Source organism: Athene cunicularia (genome assembly GCF_003259725.1).
Source record: "Athene cunicularia isolate RWA chromosome 7 unlocalized genomic scaffold, athCun1 chr7_part1, whole genome shotgun sequence".
Classification (NCBI taxonomy): domain Eukaryota; kingdom Metazoa; phylum Chordata; class Aves; order Strigiformes; family Strigidae; genus Athene; species Athene cunicularia.
Window position 1 is genome coordinate 38,287,444 of NW_020799107.1, and position 18,915 is coordinate 38,306,358.

At 37.3% G+C, this 18,915-nt stretch overlaps 2 protein-coding genes across 14 annotated transcripts in view; both read right to left on the reverse strand.

The window, feature by feature from the left end:
* Window positions 1-11,001, reverse strand: part of WDSUB1 (WD repeat, sterile alpha motif and U-box domain containing 1) — a 127,832-nt gene extending 116,831 nt beyond the window's left edge. The window contains exon 1 of the mRNA XM_026852214.1: window positions 10,732-11,001. The gene's annotated coding sequence lies outside the window, so the exon portion shown is untranslated. The remainder of the gene's footprint in view (window positions 1-10,731) is intronic.
* BAZ2B (bromodomain adjacent to zinc finger domain 2B) overlaps window positions 1-18,247 on the reverse strand; it is a 108,154-nt gene extending 89,907 nt beyond the window's left edge. For 12 of the 13 annotated variants that reach the window (XM_026852205.1, XM_026852213.1, XM_026852212.1 and 9 more), the window contains exon 1: window positions 18,205-18,247. The gene's annotated coding sequence lies outside the window, so the exon portion shown is untranslated. Of the gene's footprint in view, window positions 1-18,200 lie in introns of all 13 variants that reach the window. The other variant, XM_026852200.1, reaches the window with a different exon arrangement.
* Between the last annotated feature and the right edge of the window lie 668 nt (window positions 18,248-18,915).

An 18,915-nucleotide genomic window follows, 5' to 3' on the forward strand; every position in this document is an offset into this window, starting at 1 on the left:
GGGCCGGGCGGCAGTGACGTCAGGGAACAAGGTGGCACCGCACCGAAAGTACCTCAGCGGCCCAGGCCGTCTGTTCCACAGCGTCACACGGCCACCAGAGCCACACTTTGCTCTCTGCTCTTTTAAGCCAAGCTCAAGAAAAATGTTTTCTTTTCAATGCCGCTTATGTGCACACAGACACAAACACAACAAACTGCTCACAAAGTTGTTTTACCATGAGGAGTGCTATGCAAGAATAACCTGAATCAACCCTGCAAAAACCTGGAACTGAGATCACCGTGTTCAGAATTCAGGCATCAATCTCCAAGAAAGCACAGTTAAATAAATCTAGCAATATTCAGAAATTATCACAATTAACTTACTGAACATACGTTTGAAAGAAAAAATTTCAAACGTGGGGGTTTTTTTCCCCCCCAGCTGCCTGGCGCTTTTCATCCTCAAAAAAATTAATCGCATAAGGACTAGACACATGACAGTGATCCAGTGAAAAAAACTAGTTGTTTCCTACCTATACTCTTTCCAAAATTTAATTTTAACAAGCTCCAGTTTGAAAATCAAATTTTCATAGTGGAACTTGGAGGGTCCTAGGTACTATGAAATTGGAAATTAAAGAAAAGAAAAACCCAAACAAACAACTCCCCAACAAAAAAAAAAAAAATCCTTTACTAGTGGTAGAAAACGCTTGCTACTCCTAAGCAACCAGAATAAAGTATCTGGTCCACTGACAGAATTTCTTCAAGGGATAAAAACAGTCAACTTAATACACAACAGGTTATGCAAATCAAACTGCTACAATGCCCTAAAACAACAGCACAAGGACTTAAACTTTAGCATGTAGTAAGATAAAAGATTATTTGCATACTAGAGAAAATATGCAAAGGTGGGGGTGGGGGTAGAGGGTGGATCAATCCATTAATTCTCCCTCTCGGAAACTCCACAGCATGAATCAGGACAACCAGGGAATACACCAAAGTAACATCTCTGAAGAAACAAACTGAGGAACAGAACAATAAAGACGTTTCTAATAATTATGTTATAAATACACTGCAGCCATTTTTCACACTAAGCTCAAGAAAGGAACAAAGGAAAGCTGTGAGGAAAAAAAATACAGAAAGCCTTACTTGAAAGATCATGAAGTATGAAAGAGTGTATCTGTAACAGCAACCCTGCTACAAGATGCAGCTTGTGCCAATGAAGGAGTTATTCTGCCATCACAATGCCCCAAACAAGGTAAAACAAGAACATGATTAGGAGGGACCCCTGCAACCAAAACAATAACCAGACCCCCCTCTTTTGCAAGCTGTATTCATTATAGATGTTATTAGTACAGCCACAATTTCCTAATCAAACACTTGGATATAACTCATTCTCTTAAGTAGAACCACATCTAAACTTCAGCATTTCATTCATCTGGTTTTCTATTGTTACTCATCTTACAAAAACCCGTCTTCTCAAACAATATATAATGTTTCTGAAGAAAACAGCAGAAATCCAAACCACCAAATGAGAAAAGCCTTCTGCAAAGACAAGGAGCATCAGCAGAACTCTTCACAGCAGCCTTAAACAGTATTAAAAAGCAATGTATGTTTTACTTAATCAGGATAAATTTGGTAGTAGTGTAATTGCAAACAAGTTCTCACGATAAGATTTAGGAGATCATGATCTAAGGTCTCCATCTGGGAATTATTCTTAATTCCAAAAATCTGAACACTAAAATACAGCCACTATGAATTTCAGTCTTAGGTGACTCAGGGAGAATCGTGTACAATAGTTCTACATGTTAAAACACTAGCTCATAAGTGACGATTTTTCTAAAATTATTTCAATCCACACTGTTCACAATGTGAAAAATACTGTAGAACAGCTGTTTTGCATTAAGATAGCAATGAAGAGGGGGGAACCAAAAACATGACACTGGAAACAGCCAAACAGAAGGTCCACGGTTACTTTCTGAACTCCAGGTCGAATGAGACCCTAGCCTAGCAACAGTCTGCAAAATATTAAAAACGGATTTGTTTTCTACCAGTGCAACCATTAGAGGAGCTAACTAGACTGAACTACAACCCTCTACCTCCGTGTTAGCAAGAGAGTAAGAGTAAAGGTTCAGAAACTGATGTTCTCAAACAGAAATTCTACAGGGTACTAAAATGCAGCTGTCCAACACCTCAGCTCCAAGAAAAAATATGTTTATAAAACAGGCCTAATAGGATACTGAAACATATGATATAACAAATCACTACTCCAGCTATACTTTAAATACACATCAGCAGTTGCCCTCATAAAATGGCTCAGCATCAACCTCTGGAGCCCACACAGTTACGGCCTTTCTGGAAGATTTTTTTTATTATTATTTTTTTTAAAAGAGAATCAGTTTCTATATAGCAAATTCTCTCTGAGTATTGAATATGGGTCTAGCTATAAATGCTGGTGTTGAAAAACAAATACATTGAAGCTATTTAAAAAACAATACATACAGTAACAGCGAGTAAAATATTAAGTGTTCTTTTATTGGGATTTCAAACATTTCCCAGGGGAATTATGCAAGGAAAATGCAAAATCCTGAAAACTTTGCTTTTTAAAAATAAATAAATCAACAGTTTGGGCTGTGATTCCTGCCAAAGACATTTCAGAAAGTTAAGACTCATACCACTACAGAGTGCAAGAATCATCTGATCAAAAACCAAGCATCAACCCCAAGAGAGATTTGAGCCTATCGAGAACTACCTGTATCATTTGAGAAGCTCTATTACCAAAAAAAGTTTTTATTTAGAGCTTCATATTTTTTATCCTGTGATAAAGAAATATAAAAGCAGTTAAGCCATGAATGTTGCTTACACTCACCTGAGAACATGTAATCTCTATGCAACCTCTAGTGAATGTCTGCAAAGCCAGAGATCTTGATTTTGCATCATGCCTTGATGCAAATACCAAAACTACTACAAGAAATACAGATTACTTCACAGCAGAAACACTTGCTTAAAACAGAAAACGTTTACGAATATATACACACCTCAAACCAGCATCATCTGTAAATACGACCTGCAGCAATGGTTTTCAAGAGTACGAACTCCCTGCAGTCAGCTCAGCAGTGGATTCAATCAATACATTTATTTCTACAAGTTTCACATGCAGTATTACTCTACCTTTTGCTTCTACAAACTTTAGCTGGAATCCTCTGACACTAGGCACATGGACAAGGAGGGGGGACAAAGGGGACAGAGTTCATTACTCACAAAAGTAATTTTCTGGGGCGCAACACTGTAAGTTCTAAATCATCTTTTCACTCCAGAAAAATTAACAAGTTAATAAAAGTGACCTCCAGCTAGACTACAAACTACAGAGGGGGAGACAGACACGGACCCACCAAACAACCAACTTTCCTCCTCATACTCTGCCTGTGCCAAAAGTCTCAAGCACCTTTTACTCCTGAGAGACCTTCACACAATGGCATACCAAAGCAAGCCCCGTTCGTGCCCCTATAGATTAGATCCTGACAACATTCACAAGCCTTGGTATCATTTTCCCCCACATATGCTACTGCACAGAGACCATTCTTGGGTTCCACTACTACACAGCATAACACCAGATACTGAAATTGGTCTCCTCATTTGAAAACATTAAGATGCAGCAAGAGACAGATTATCTCATTTCAATTCGTTTCTTGCCACCAAAACCAACTAAACCAACCAATAGCCAAAACCCATCAGCTGACACTAAGTCATCTGCACCCTTGTACTGGTTATAGCCCCACCAAAGCAAAGGGAAAGAGGCTGCCTTTCCCAGGGGAAAAGAGAAGCTGCAATCTTCTCTTTGTTCTACCTCCTGCATATTCTGGTCATATATATTGGTCATATTGCTCATGATTTAGCTTCACTTTGAAGGCCCTTTGGTCCTCACTGAATTATTTACCAAACACATGGACACTTCATCTATCCATCTGATCCTTAAAATAGCATTTCAGAATTGGAATAAACACACGAGCTAGTACAGAACTATTAGCCAGAAAGACCCAGCCATATTCTACTATTATTAAACACATCTCTAACAAAACCCTAATAAGAACAGAATTGTTTCAAGGCATGTAAAAGTCACTCAAATTAAAACCCAAAAAACTAGTTTATTCTTCACATTATCACAGTGCCCAAAAGAATTCTTCATGCTGGCTCATTACCTAGAACTAATCACAAAACTATTCAAAATCCCAAATTACTGTTTATTTAGTAGCATTTCATACATTTTCTACTAGATTTTGATCCCACAAAGTTTATATACAGAATAAATTCTGAAAGAGCATTAAGAATACCTGACATATAATTTCAGTGCATTTTAATTTTCCTCCATCAAAGCCTTATTGTACGTTCCTTCTCATTATTGCATTTATCAAAATGTCTTAATATTACAGAAACAGTAGTTTTAACTAGCAACTTGGAAACAAAAGAAACTAAAGCACACCAGTACCTTAAGGAACCACTGTCCTATGTAGCAAAACATGTCATTTAATAATAAAGTTGATGTATCTTACAATCAAGTTTTTCAATATTTTTCAGTATATTCTATTAAAATATATAGTGATTTGAGACCAATATGATGTTTGTTTCAATGTTATCCATATATGTTACTATCAGCTTTATAAAAGCATTAGAAACCAATATTCTTATAGTTACATTTTGATTTTTGATACAGGAAGTTCAGTAGTAACTGTTACTCTGTCAAACTTAAATGTTTCTGGAAAAAGATCACATAGGTGGCTAACATGGCAAAGAAAAGAACAGAGAAGGAGGGTTAAACTGCTATTTTCCTTCAAAATAACCATCGATTTACCATTTTATTGGAAAATGTAAACATAAAAATATAATGAAAATATAAAGCTTTTTCAGAAGTTTTAAAAGGTTAGAACAACTATAAATATATATTCTTTATCTATCATCATAATATACACATACACACACTCACAGACCCTCTGAGAATACAATATTCATTTTGCTGCAGAAGAACAGACATTGCATAACAATGAGATTTGCTAATGAAATCAGCCATCAACCTGGAATACATATGTATTAAACCAAGACCTCAGTGTCATTTTCTTTTTGCATCGTTTGTTCTTTCTCTCATTTTTCCTCGACCTTTCAGTATCTTGTCCTCCTTCTGGTTTCACTCCTTCAAGTAGAGCAATATTGCAAAATATTTTGTTAACACTGTATGTACAACACTTTTTAGTTTATAAAATTTATTTTTCTACTTATTGCTAAGCATAGATTCTAATTACATGGGTTCTATCAGCATTGTTAACGTAGCCTTGAAAGAAAAAAAAAAAAAAATCAATGAGCGCTAAGGAGACAAAGGAGTTTTATTTCTCTGCAAAACAGCAGGAATACCTACTAAAAATTGGGTGTCAATTGGAACAAACCATACTTTCACAGCTAAAGTTGCACACCAATTAGTACAAGAATATAAAAACAACTCTTTTTTTTTAAATCTCCTCTATTTATGTAATGATTAAACAGGAACAGAATTTAGAACCATTACATAAATAGAAGTGTAATTGCTTTGCATGCAAAATCATCGTGAAACCAAGTAGAACAATCCAGGAAGTTCAGTAACAGTATGTACAAGCATGCAGCATACATATCAGTTACGCAAAACACTTTACTGAACAACAGATGAATACTGAATGGAATTATTTATTCTACTACTCAGAGCCGACCATAAAAACTAAAACATTACAAAAGTATTTTGAAAGACATTTTTCTCTCATTATGCTAATACCATATTTCGGTTTTGTGGGATATATGCTGCCTTATACTTGGCAGATAAAAAGCAACCTACTTACACCCCCAGCTGAGTATCAAACCTATGTTTTGAATTCACCCCCAAACTATTCAAAATAATCATACAGCCCACGAAATTTTTGCACTGTTCTCATTTTACAGAAGTTTTTGAATTGAAATAATATAAATGAGATATTTGTTACTATAATGGCACCATCAAGTTAGCATTGTTGTTGATAAGCTCCAAAATCATATCAAACCCTAATACAAAACAGTAGAAAAATAAACATCTGCTGGCTTGTTTGTTAGGGTTGGGGTTTTTGCTTGTATGTGGGGTCTGGTTTTCTTCTTTCGTTTTCAACTAACTCTAATTCCATGAAAACAAACCACCAATTAGTTAGTTACTTTTAGGATACCAAAATTGCATTCAGAACTCCTTTGGAATAAATAAAAGTAATTTGCAATTTATTTTCTCATTTATCTTGAGGGCATAAGGAAGTCATTCAGTCATTCTAAGCTACGATGGCCATCACAACACCAAAGAAACAGAAGGCATAAGAGACCACTGAAAAACAGAGGAGGAAAATAATGAAATGTCTGAAAATGAACTTAACCATCCCTGGAGCCAGTCATATCGAATCATGGCTATACAACCCAGGAAGAACACCATCAAGACACTGCACGTAACAAACTAGGTAAGTAATTGAAAGCATAAGAATTTCCATAAACTCTCTTCATATGTGCTCCAATTCTTCCTTTTTAAGTTAACAAGCACTTACGTCACCGAGAGCTTTGAAAGCGGAAACCATGTAACACATGGCCTTATTTTCCCTTCCATTTCTTTCACTTTTAAACATATGTGGCTACATGACACAAACATCCAAGCATAAATCATATGAAGCATCCTTACCCTCGTGTGCATTACAATGTCCTAATAAAAAGATGTAAAAAGAGTATTTTCAATCACACACCATCAAAAGCGCTTCTGTTTCAATTACAAAACATTTGTCCTTCTGCAAAAAAAGCCATCCACGTTACATCTTAAAATGACTGCAACTGAATAGGTAGAGGCACATTTAATTATAGTGGGCTCACCTTTAAAAGCAAAGACCAAACAACCTCCAGGGTTTGAAAGGAAGAGACTCTAATGCAACTACCTTGACCCCTGGAAGTGCTGGGTCATTTTCTTCTGTGATGAACAGCGATTGCTTTCTATAATTCTAACAATTGTCAAGTAGGCTAAAGAGTATGGCTGGCAGGTGATAGTTGTGAAATGCCTGCACTTTTAACAATGACTTATTACCCTGTAATATAGGTCAACTGTCCAATTCAGCATCTTCTACAAGATGTTATAGGCTCTTGAAGCCCATATACTACAACTGACATCAGTAGTTTTATTAGGGATCAAACCAGTGTATATGGGACTTAAGAACAGAGAGAACTGTTAAAGGATACAGTCCTAATCCAAACGATTACATGAGAAAGACTCTAAGACATCCAAATCTACTGTACACATGAAATATGTCATTGTGGTACATAACTGTTGACACCAGACAACCATGCATATATCTTAAGTACAGGACATCAAACTTACACAACTATTTGTTAATAGCAGTGAGAATACAGAAACCAGTTACTCTACAGGTAAGTGAAGCCTCATTCTGTAAATATAGACTCAACCTCATAGAAGAACACAGATGAAACTGTATCAACAGTACACAGAATTAGATGCTGCCAGGTGCTAAAAGATACCTGAATTTTTATCAACAAAGAAAAAATATGAATTCAGAAATAACAGTGAATTTATCAACCATATTGATCTTCTCTGAACTAACCAGAATTAGCTTCTTCAATATATAGACTAAAATTCTGTATTTTGCTGGAATAAATCACACAGACATAGATAGCCACAGTATGAACATATTCTAAAAATTAACAATCTGGTTTACTGTGGTTTAAAATCATATTCCAGACAACCAACAGTTCACATACACAGTTTGGTACTGTGCTGCACTAGTACTCGTACCTGTGCACACAAACACAAAACTTTATTTTCAGTAACACACAATGCATAGTTAAAAGCTATTTTTTGACACTTCATGCAGAAATTGCAAGTGTCCTTCAAGGCCTACTTTTAAAAAATCTGGCAATAAAACATGCTTATGTTTTTTCATACTGAAATACCCCAAATTGTACTGAATTATGATGACTACTATTATCTACTTCTAGGGAATAAAAGTGGAGGACAGTTTATTAAAGCACAGGAGGAACTCCTGAACACTGGAAGGTCACAGCCTATGTGCTGAGCTGCTAAGCAAAAACATCTATGATGTTCCAGAGCTGCCATTTTTCTTCCTTGACAAAGACTCCATCTGCCACAGAGCCATTTACAGCCTCAGAGTCAGAATATCAATGATTTTCAACCATTCTGCAAGTCTGCTTTCACCTTGACATCACCTCTGCAATACATCTAAAGCAGATGATACATATAACCCCTCTACAAGCTCTAAGCCCATGCTTTATTCAACTGATATGCGTTTAAGCTCTGCTCTAACATACCCTTGCTTTACTTCCTCTGAATTGTGCAAGAATATCAAAACTCCATATTCTACATATATCCTTTTCATTGCTGTGCTTGTTTTAAATAAATTACCTTTGGAAAACCTAAACAGGAAACCTTTCAAGTATCAACAAAACATGTAAAAACAGTTAGAAAACATCTGATCATCTAAAAATCTGTATTTACATAACATACATGCACACAGCATCAATTTATTTTTTTCTTTTCCAAATAAACATGTCCAGTAGGATCCTTATTACAGACCACCATGCAGAATAAAGTATCACAGCTTCACTGAAACCAACAAAACTACATTCAGCTCTACATCTCTTGACGTATATGCAAACTGATTTTAAAAAAAAAAAAAAAGTCCGGGTTAGAGCTGGGTCAAGAAGGGAAAGAATCTTGCCTTACTGAATGAATACCCAAAGAATTAGGTCCTGAGACAAAGCAATTATATATGGACTGATAAAACCAATTTTTTATTTATATATTCATGTATCCACACACATGTATACATGTATACATACACTCTCCACCAAGTTTGAGAATATACAGTCCATCATCAGGCTCATCACAACATGACTTTAATGAATGCATTCACTGATAGCAACTTTTGCAGTCTTGAAATTCAGGTAGATGTTAGTACTCTAGAGTAATTTTTAAGCATGCAAACTTGCAGCTTGATTCTATAGTGAAAATGGACCACAGAAGAAATAATTTTGTATTACACATATATATATGTAGGCAGGTATGATCACACAGCTAAATGTCCAACTACTGCCATATAAACCCTCAATATGTTAAATACATAGAGGCAAAATATTTGAAGACTACACAAAACTTGGACACAACTTTAAAAAAAATGTACCCTGTAAAATACATATTTTATAATCTCAACTTTGCCTCTCAACCTTTCTTCTCATTGTCTGTCTTTACTTCTTCCTGTTACAGAGTAGTACTGTCAGACACTTAATAAATTCAATGTGTTCTACATGCTCTCTGCCCATTATTCACTTTGTTCAGGCTGCTTTCAATATTTCGAACATAAGCATAATTTAGGCCAAGAAGATTTTTCTAAATCCATGTGGAAAAAATGTCTCTTCATCCTCCACAATACATTGCCCCCTAGAATCTCCCTGGCTAAACTATGCTAGGACTTGGGTAGGCTGCAGTATAAGGTTGAAGTAGTTCAGGCAGTACCTTTGTGCTTGTCTTAAGAAGGGTAGGATCAGATATACACAGCTGCATATCCAACATGTTTATTTTATGACTTACAGGTACTCACCTGACACTCTCATATCATGTCTCTTACCCAAAAAAACCCAAAACCAACCAAACAAAAAATCCCCAGCAAACTTGTTTAATTTTCCATCTGCTATCAGAGACATTTCAGTTGTTGCTTACCTCATTTGCAATTAAACTATCCCTACCCATCTCCTCCTTACCACTAGCTAATTTGGGGTTTTAGTGGTGTTAAAGTAGGTCGGCAAACTACAGAATACAAGGGAGCATCTGCATGAAACATACTGTCTCAAGTCAAATACAGACCAGCATTTCATTGTTCACAATTTGCACCTAAGAGTCAGACCTGAAGACAGGCACCATGCTGCATCCAGATTTAAGGCAACTGTTCCCAAACTGCAGAAAACCAGGCCCAACAGAAAAGCAAAGGAACGTATCCTTGAGAGGATGTACTACAGTGCAGCAGAGCTGAGATGACCAAGATAAGGTATTCAGGCATGACCACATCAAAGAAACAGCACTACTCTAAGAAAGATTTCACTGAGGATGTGGAAGGCCAGGGGAAAAACCAAGCGCCAATCACTGTCAGAAATCCAGTATCTCTCAGTCTTACACAACTGCAGCTGTCTTCTACCACGTATTGCCTGCTATGAAGCACTGACTTGACTCAATAATTCCTTGATGCTACTCCCTCTTTCTAATTTTACCTTCCTTGCTTAAAAATCCTAGGAGTAAAGAGACAAAGAGGAACAAAAGGAAAATAATTAAGAACTTCCTAGTTAAGCCAGTATCATGAAGTTGCTTAGACTGGAAGAATCTTACAGCAGTCATCTGTCCCCATCTCCTGCTCAAAGCATGGTTAACTCTGAAGTTCTATCAAGATGCCATGAACCTTGTCCAGTAAACAAGATGCAGATTTTTCAGGCTGAGTGCCCATTTCAGTGTTTCATAGAATCACAGAATGGTTTGGATTGGTAGGGACCCTCAAAGATCATCTAGTCCAACCCCCCTGCCCCGGGCAGGGCCACCTTCCACCAGCCCAAGTTGCCCAAAGCCCCGTCCAACCTGGCCTTGAACCCTTCCAGGGAGGGGGCAGCCACAGTTTCTCTGGGCAAACCTGTCAGGGTAGAAAAAGTTACACCTACACCCAACCTACACCCGCCCTCTCCCTTGTCCTGTCACCGCAGGCCCCAGTAAAAAGCCTTTCCCTGTGTCTCTTATGCTCCCCCTTTACACTCTGAGAGGCCGCAGCCAGGGCTCCCCGGAGCCTTCTCTTCTCCAGCTGAACCCCTCGGCTCTCTCAGCCTTTCTTCCCAGCAGAGGGGTCCCAGCCCTCCGGTCGCTGTCGTGGGCTCCTCTGGCCCCGCTCCAACAGCTCCAGTCTGGCCGGCGCTGGGCCCCCGAGCTGGAGGCAGTGCTGCACGTGGGCTCTGACCAGAGAGGAGCAGAGGGGCAGAATCCCCTCCCTCGCCCCACTGGCCACGCGTGCTCGATGCAGCCCAGGACATGGCTGGATTTCTGGGCTGCCAGCGCACGGTGCCGGTTCATGAAGTTTGACGGCTTTCATTCTCAGGATTTTTTCCAGTCTATCTAAACAAGTTTTCCCTCCACATAATTTGTGTCTTTTGCCTCTTCTCTTTTTCCAGTTCCAAGAAGAGTCTGACTTTTCTTCTCTCTAATACCTTCTAGGCAGCTCAAGATAACCATTAGCTTCCCTAAGCCTCCTCAAGGCTGAACAATTCCAGTTCTCTCACATACCTGTACTGTCCTGCACTCCTGTTCCCTGTACATCTTTGCAGCCAACCACTGGACTCACTGAAGTATGTCTCGACCTTCCTTGTACTGGGGACCCCCAAACTCGGATACAGGCAGCACTCTGGATGTGGTCTCAAGGGCAGATGGGACAGTGGGAATCACCTCCCTCAGGCTGCTGCCTACACTCTGGCTAACATACCCCACTGATGCAGTTGGCCTATTTCGCTGCAAGAGTTTAGGGCTGACTCATATTCAGCTTGCTGTTTGCCAGAACCCCAAGGGCCTTTCTACTACTGCCCCCAACCCATCCTGCTAGGCAAAAAATTCTGAAACAAATCTTTTATTCTTATTCACCCACTGTTAAGATAAATTAGTAAATGGTTTACGGACTACCAATGCTACAAGCAACAGAAGAACAGAGCTACAACCACAAATCAAGAAGCCATGGCCTTGTGCCTTTCACACATGGTTGAAGAGAGATGCTGATCAGTATGCTGCTTCCAGTTACTAAGCTGTTCTTTTTTCACATCAGTTTCTCACAAAGCACACATCTAAGCTCTTCCAGTTGTCAAGCTAAAAATAAAAGAACACTCATTGTTTATTTAACTAAGGATCCCAGTTGCCTTCTCAGTTTTGGCTCTTTCGATTTCACTTTTCCAAGTTTTCTTTATTACCACAGGATTTGCTACTTACCTTAAAATCAGAAAAGAAATTAAATACATTGAATTTAGTTTTGCCTAAGGGTTTTTAAGACTTTAAGAATATAACCAAATACCAAATGATTCACAGTAATATTATGAATTCTGGTAACAGCAAATAAAAAAAAAACTGCATACAATACACCTCCCTCCTTGAATTTATAACCCTTAGCCAGACCACACTTTTTGGAGCTTTACTGTGGTGAATTGGTGAAGTTGTACTAAAATCAGCTTTCTAGTTGAAACAGGAACACAATGCTCAAGAGTAGCTAGCAGAAAAGTCCCTGAAAACTTATATTCAAACAATAAGGTTGCATCAACTTATATATGGAAAATTGTCTTTTCAAAAGTTGACTAGAAATGTCTTCTTAATCTAAGCATCTAAATTACAGAGCTACTGTATACTTAGACTCTGAAATTTAATTAGAAAAAAATGATTTCTCATTTCCCATATGCTTTGTATTTAAATGCTAAGAACACTTCTTTCTTTAAGAAAGCCAAAGCATGTGCCTTGATATATTTCTGAACTTTTAAACTTCTGAAGTAACTGTTAACAACACAAACACTTTTTGTGAAAACAGATCACTGCTATTACAAAGATAAAACCAGCTGGTCTTAACAATACAGTGATACTACCAAAAATTCAATTTACATCTGAGCTCCTCCAGTTGCCATCTGTACAGTAAAGCTTAATAAACCACTTATTCCTCCCAACAGATGCTAATCATGGATCGACAATACATAATCAAAATCTACTCTTTAACCCTTTCAGCAAATAATCATTATTAAATCTGGTTTGCAGCAGCAGCATTAAAACAGTTGGGAATAACTGTTACAGCAGTTGTGTCAGTAGTGAGGTTTTTTGTTTTGTTTTTTAAGACTGCCTTCCTACTATAAAATACAACACAAATGTAGTCTATTAATTTAGAAAAAAAAAATGTAATAAAGCTAGGTATTCTGCAGGGAAAAGTACCATTTATTAATTCCTACCTTGAAACTTCACGTCAATTTTTAATTTTACTGCCATAATTGTTTTATCTAGCATGTTAATTTGTTTTCCTTGATAAATAAATCTAAACATACACATACAAGCATATACACGTACAAACACAATGACCCTATTTGCAGACAAATCAGCAACATACAGCAATAAACTACTTTTATTTCAAATTTTGAATTATATTATTTTCTAAAAATAACTATGCAAAAATAAATAGAAAAAAAGGCATAATTGCCTTCTGCCTTTTATTTACATGCTGTATAATTACTGTAAGCATATAAAACTGTAAAAATCGTATTATTTTTAGTTTCCTAGTCAATGTTAATTGTTGTTATTATACTGAAGCAAAGATATAATTAAATCTGCAGGTGCTACAGATGTATGAAGGAAGTAAATTCTCATGTTCCTTGGTGGATGGGCTGCTTTGAAAGCTTTTGTATTTTTTCTGAGCTTGCCAAATGTACATACACTGTCAAAAGAACCAACTGCTACTTTTCAAATACTATTACTACAAGCAACAAACAGCATGTTTTCATAGAATCAGAGAATGGTTTGGTTTAGAGGAGAACTTTAAAGCCCATGCAGTGCCACCCCCTGCCCCGGGCAGGGCCACCTTCCACCAGCCCAGGTTGCCCAAAGCCCCATCCAACCTGGCCTTGAGCCCTTCCAGGGAGGGGGCAGCCACAGCATCTCTGGGCAGCCTGTGCCAGGGCCTCACCCCCCTCACAGGGGAGAATTTCTGCCTTAGATCTCATCTAAATCTCCCTCTGTCGGTTTAAAAACACTGTCTCTTGTCCCGTCACTGCCAGCCCTGGTAAAATGCCTCTCTCCATCTTTCCTATGCTCCCCCTTTACGTGCTGAGAGGCTGCAGCCGGGGCTCCCCGGAGCCTTCTCTTCTCCAGCTGAACCCCCCGGCTCTCTCAGCCCGTCCTCACAGCAGAGGGGTTCCAACCCTCGGACCAATTTTGTGGCTTCCTCTGGACCTGCTCTAACAGGTCATGTCTTCATTGTAATGGGGACCCCAGAATTGTTTGGGGGAAATATAAACCCAAAGATTCCTTTTCCATAAGCAAGTGCACCTGTGTTCTGAGTATTTACATGATGAAAAAAGGCAAATACAGCTACATATCTAGATACTTAAGCTAACTTCTGACAAGAAGAATGGGAACAGTTGCAGGGAGGGAGCTAATGATACACTTGTATTGCCATAAAAGCATAGAACTATGTTTGTTACTCAAGTTCACCAAATCTTTCTTTCCCCCTTACCTCTTGGTACATTGTGTTTCCATTTGTTATCAACAGTTTCTCATTAGTTGTCAGTTCCCAGACTTCTTATCAAACTTCACTTATAGTTGAACAGTCACATTTTTTGTACAATTTCTTTTGTTCTGAGAAGTAGCAGCTGACAAGTGATAAAGCACATGGTTTTAAAAAAATAAAAAGCAAGATGTTTGCATAACTTGCATGTTTCTGCAAGTCTGCTGTGTTTTTACTTCCTTTGCAAACGGGCTACTATTTACATACACTTCAGTTTCAGGTAAGGTAATTCCTTTTCCTGGCAATTTGCTTCTATATTTTAGAACCAATAATTCAAACATACAGTATCTTCTCCTGGGCCTGACAGTTAAAAAGCTCAAACATATTTTTTGTTGTTGTTCACCTTCACACTCCTAGTCACCAATTCAAAGTAGGCTAATGCATATTTCGTCACTGTGAAAATAAACTGGATGGTTTTCAAAACCCGTCAAATCCTTATTTCTACTTTCTGTAGAAAGCATGATTTACAAATCCTTTAACATCTTTCTCTATTTTGCTCAAGTTTGGGGTTTTTTTTCCCGCCCCTCTCAGAGATGGAAAAAAAACTTAAGTCTAGATGTCACCTACAAAGATTCTTCTGCTAACTGCAGCATTCACCAACTCTAGAATTCCTGTAATGGCAACATCTCTCATAAACATAACTTGTCATCACAATTTTGGTTGAATTCTGAGGCCTCTCTTAACTTTACCTTAACTCTCTTTTTGTTCAGTCTTCTGCTCAGCTGACCTGCTACTTTTAAATCACTTGTTTAATTACAGCCTTTAATAAACTGTTTAGCTACAACCATATAGGAAATTTTTAGAAACCATTATCTGCATAACTTTCAAGTTCTCCGTCAACATTATGCAGTATTTCTGCTTCCACAGGTAAAGTGTTACTGTTAGAATTCACCACCACGACCTTTTGGAACAAATAAAAAAAGCGCCATCATTAGGGATTAAAAGAATTTTGTAATTTAGGAGTAGAAATTAGTATCCTTGAGAACCTCTTATCTAAAAATGCATGACTTCAACAGCATAAAAAAAACAACCAACAACAAAAAAAACCCACACAAAACCACCAAACCCACAAACAAATGAAAAAAAACCCACAACTCACAAGGAATTATTACTTGCCATTTTTCCTTATCTTTTCAAGCTCTCCCCTGAGCAACCTATTTGTTACAACAGAATGCATACTGAAGTGCTATTTCTTTGTTTGGATGGAAGGGTTGTTATTGCTTCGTAACAAAGTATGTTCTATAGGCTAAAGAATTGACTGTACCCACAAAAATGTTAGAGATGACTAAGGATATGTTAGGATGACTAAGGATATGTTTCTGTTTCTTTTTCAGAGATTTGACATTTTTCATCCCTCACAAAAGGATTAAGTAACTTACACTGGGCCATAAACACACAAGCAGAATAAACTGGTACACTGAGTTAGTACAAACCATCAGCCTTAAAAACTAAGCTTGTTGAGAGAAAAGATGAAAAACCTGAATATTATTTCCTCTGCATTTTTTAAAGCCTATGGAAAAACTGATCAAATCTGCTGTATCTTTCTATAAATTCCCCCTGTTCTTCTACAAATCACATATTTAAATGAAGAAAAGTTATGCATGTCAACTCAACCATTTACGGACCGTTCTTCTCATTCTACTAAGGTACTTCTTTGTTCAGTATCCATCCTGATTGTTCCAGAGTAACCCAGGCCAGCTGCAGCCAGCTAGCAGCTCTTACTCTGTGGCTGTAGGTCTGGGGAAAACTGCCCCTCAAAGCAGGATCTGGACTTGCTTGTGGGTAATAACTCCCAAAATATTAAGGAGGAAGGAATCCTCCTAAAACACATGAGTGTTCAGAAAAAAACAGAGGGAAATTTTCAACTTAAGCAATGGGTGTTTTCATGTTTCTATGTACCTGTATTCTCAGGACTGTGTCTCCTTCCAAAGGAAAAGGACTAATTTTTATTTTTTTTTAACAAGATTTCACAAGTCAGAAAGTTAGCAGGTTTACCTTTTTAAAGCCCAAGATACAGGTGATGTTTAAAACTCTAATTAGATACTACACCCTACACCCTGCAAAACTGGAAACTGCTTCTAGGAAGTTCCAATGTCTCTCTTCAGACACAGGGGGGCCAGGAAGGTAGCAGTCTTTCACTTTCCATATGTGTCGTCCCCCCCCAAAAAAAAAGTTACCTCATTAACAAAAAACCAACAGGGTTCAGCTTTTATGAAAAGAAAGCTTTTTCATTAAAACTGGGTCACAGAATCTGGCAGTACACTACTGTATTACAGAAAGTCTCACAATGTCTGATGCCTGCAGTAAACTCTAAATCCTAGATAGAGTCTTCCTATTTTTGCCTATTACTGCAAATTATTTAATCACTTTCCTAGTTCTGCCTTTTTTTTTCCAGCTGGTTCAGACTGCTGGTCCTCACTTTAAAATAGCAGGCTACCTTACCTCCCGCCCTTACCTACTCTCATATCACTGCCTGCTAAGCAATGTGTTCATGAGAAAACTGCTCTGTTGACCTTTAATTCACTTGATCCCTCCTATTTAATAGATCTGCTCTCTCCACAGGAACCTGTTTGTTCTCCGAATTCAGCAGATGTTGGTGCTCTTACCATTCCCGTAAATACTGTAGTAAGTCACACGTAGTGGTTTTAATTAACTTCTCTGTACAGAAAGTGTGCAACTGTACACTTGAAGTACTTCTAAAACCTGAGCCTTTTAAATTTAATCTTAAAAAAATACTGTAACCAGCATGCAAAAATAATTCACTTAGCTTTCTTTTTTCCTATTGTCAGTGCAAACTTTATCTTTACTGATTGTAAAGTTACCTCTGGGAAGAGGGCACAAAGGTCGCTACTGAAACATAAGACTCCACTTTATCACACAATATCGTGTCTGGAATCTAAATAAAGCTGGTGTTAACCAACATATCTCATTACTGCACACAAACTTACAATACGTTTTCACAAATTTAAGTATGTTATTTGTTATTTTCAGGGTATATTATCACAAGTGTATAAAGAATTGATGTTTAATGTGAGGAGCACCAAAAGAGTAACCTTGACAAATTACTACAAATCTATTTCAAATTTTCATCTCTTACTTTATGTACCTGAGACAGTAAGTACAATAAAAGTTAAAAAGCATGCCTGAAAGGTGCACCTGTGAGCCAGTCAGACTTTCTGTTTAAACCTCTATCTAGTTTATACTGTTAACTTTGTCTAAAGCAAAAGTACTGGAGTAAGACACAAACATTTTTTTTTCTTTAGTTATTCCAAAAAAACCCACACAAATTGATGTGAATGTTAAATTCTTCATTTCTTAATAGTCTAATACACTATTAATAAAACAAGATAATTCATGTTAATCATGTAGCAAAATATCACACATGCTCTGGCTATTCAAAATAGTTTTCAAAGTTGCTAAAATTGATTTTGGAATCAAAATTCTCAGTACAATCTCTCAATTTATTTTAAATATTTCCTTAACTGTATAACATCAGACATCAAAACTACTCAAGGTATACTGAAAACATGCAACACACTAAAATTACATTCTCTCATATCTATATTTCAAGCCTACATGAAAAGAAATGCAGAAAGAATGATAACTTATTATGAATATTAATTATTAAAGATCTACTCCACAGTTAAGGCTGAAGTCACAAAAGTAATTGCATACGTGTTACAACACATGGACTAAGAATCTAAAAGTCTCAGTTAAGCCTGTGCTTAATGTCTTGCTAAATCAGGACCTAGATGCAGAATTTAGCACTAAGCCATATAGCACAGAACATTTTCCTTTTCCCTAGATGATTCAGGCTTCTCAGAAAATTATTAGAATGCTTATTGCTGTTGCTTACTTACTGTGATGAATGTGGTCAGTTCTGTGACATTGCTGTTTTGCAACCTGCAGACAGAAAACAATTAATAATCAGCTGAGTCATCCTTTCATCAAGTAACTTTTACAAGGACAAAGACATTTCAAATAGAACAGTAAAATTTCTCAAAAAGACGTATCTGTGAAGTATTTCCAGTGAACTGAAAACACTAATTCTTTGGCACAGCCAGATATGAAGCCACTAAAACAAGAACAGTTTAAGCCACATGCTTAAATGTAATCACACTTCTTTTGTTTGCAACCAGCTCTTTAAATACACATACCCATTTTACACTTACTAACTTGTGAATGATACAGTACAATGTGTTCTCCTTTGGTGTAGACAGTAAGTCAAATTAATCTTTCTATTAAAATGCAACAGAAATTCTGGCCTCCCAGAAATCAATGGGAATTCTCAAGTTTGTTTATACAAAGCCAGAGTTTCATTCCCTTACTGATGCTCCCTAGCATGAGGATTTCAAATTCTCCTCATGCTATAAGAATTAAAAGCATCTCTATGCCAATACAAAACCCACATGTATTTCAATGAAGACTTAAAACTAAAAATAATTTTTGAACACTCATTTGGATTGCTTTCTTCCCAATTTCTTTCCCCTGGATAGATCCAAGTTTTTCTAAACACACAGTTCATACACACTGTATAGGAAATAGAGAACAGCATAACCGATGCAACAGAA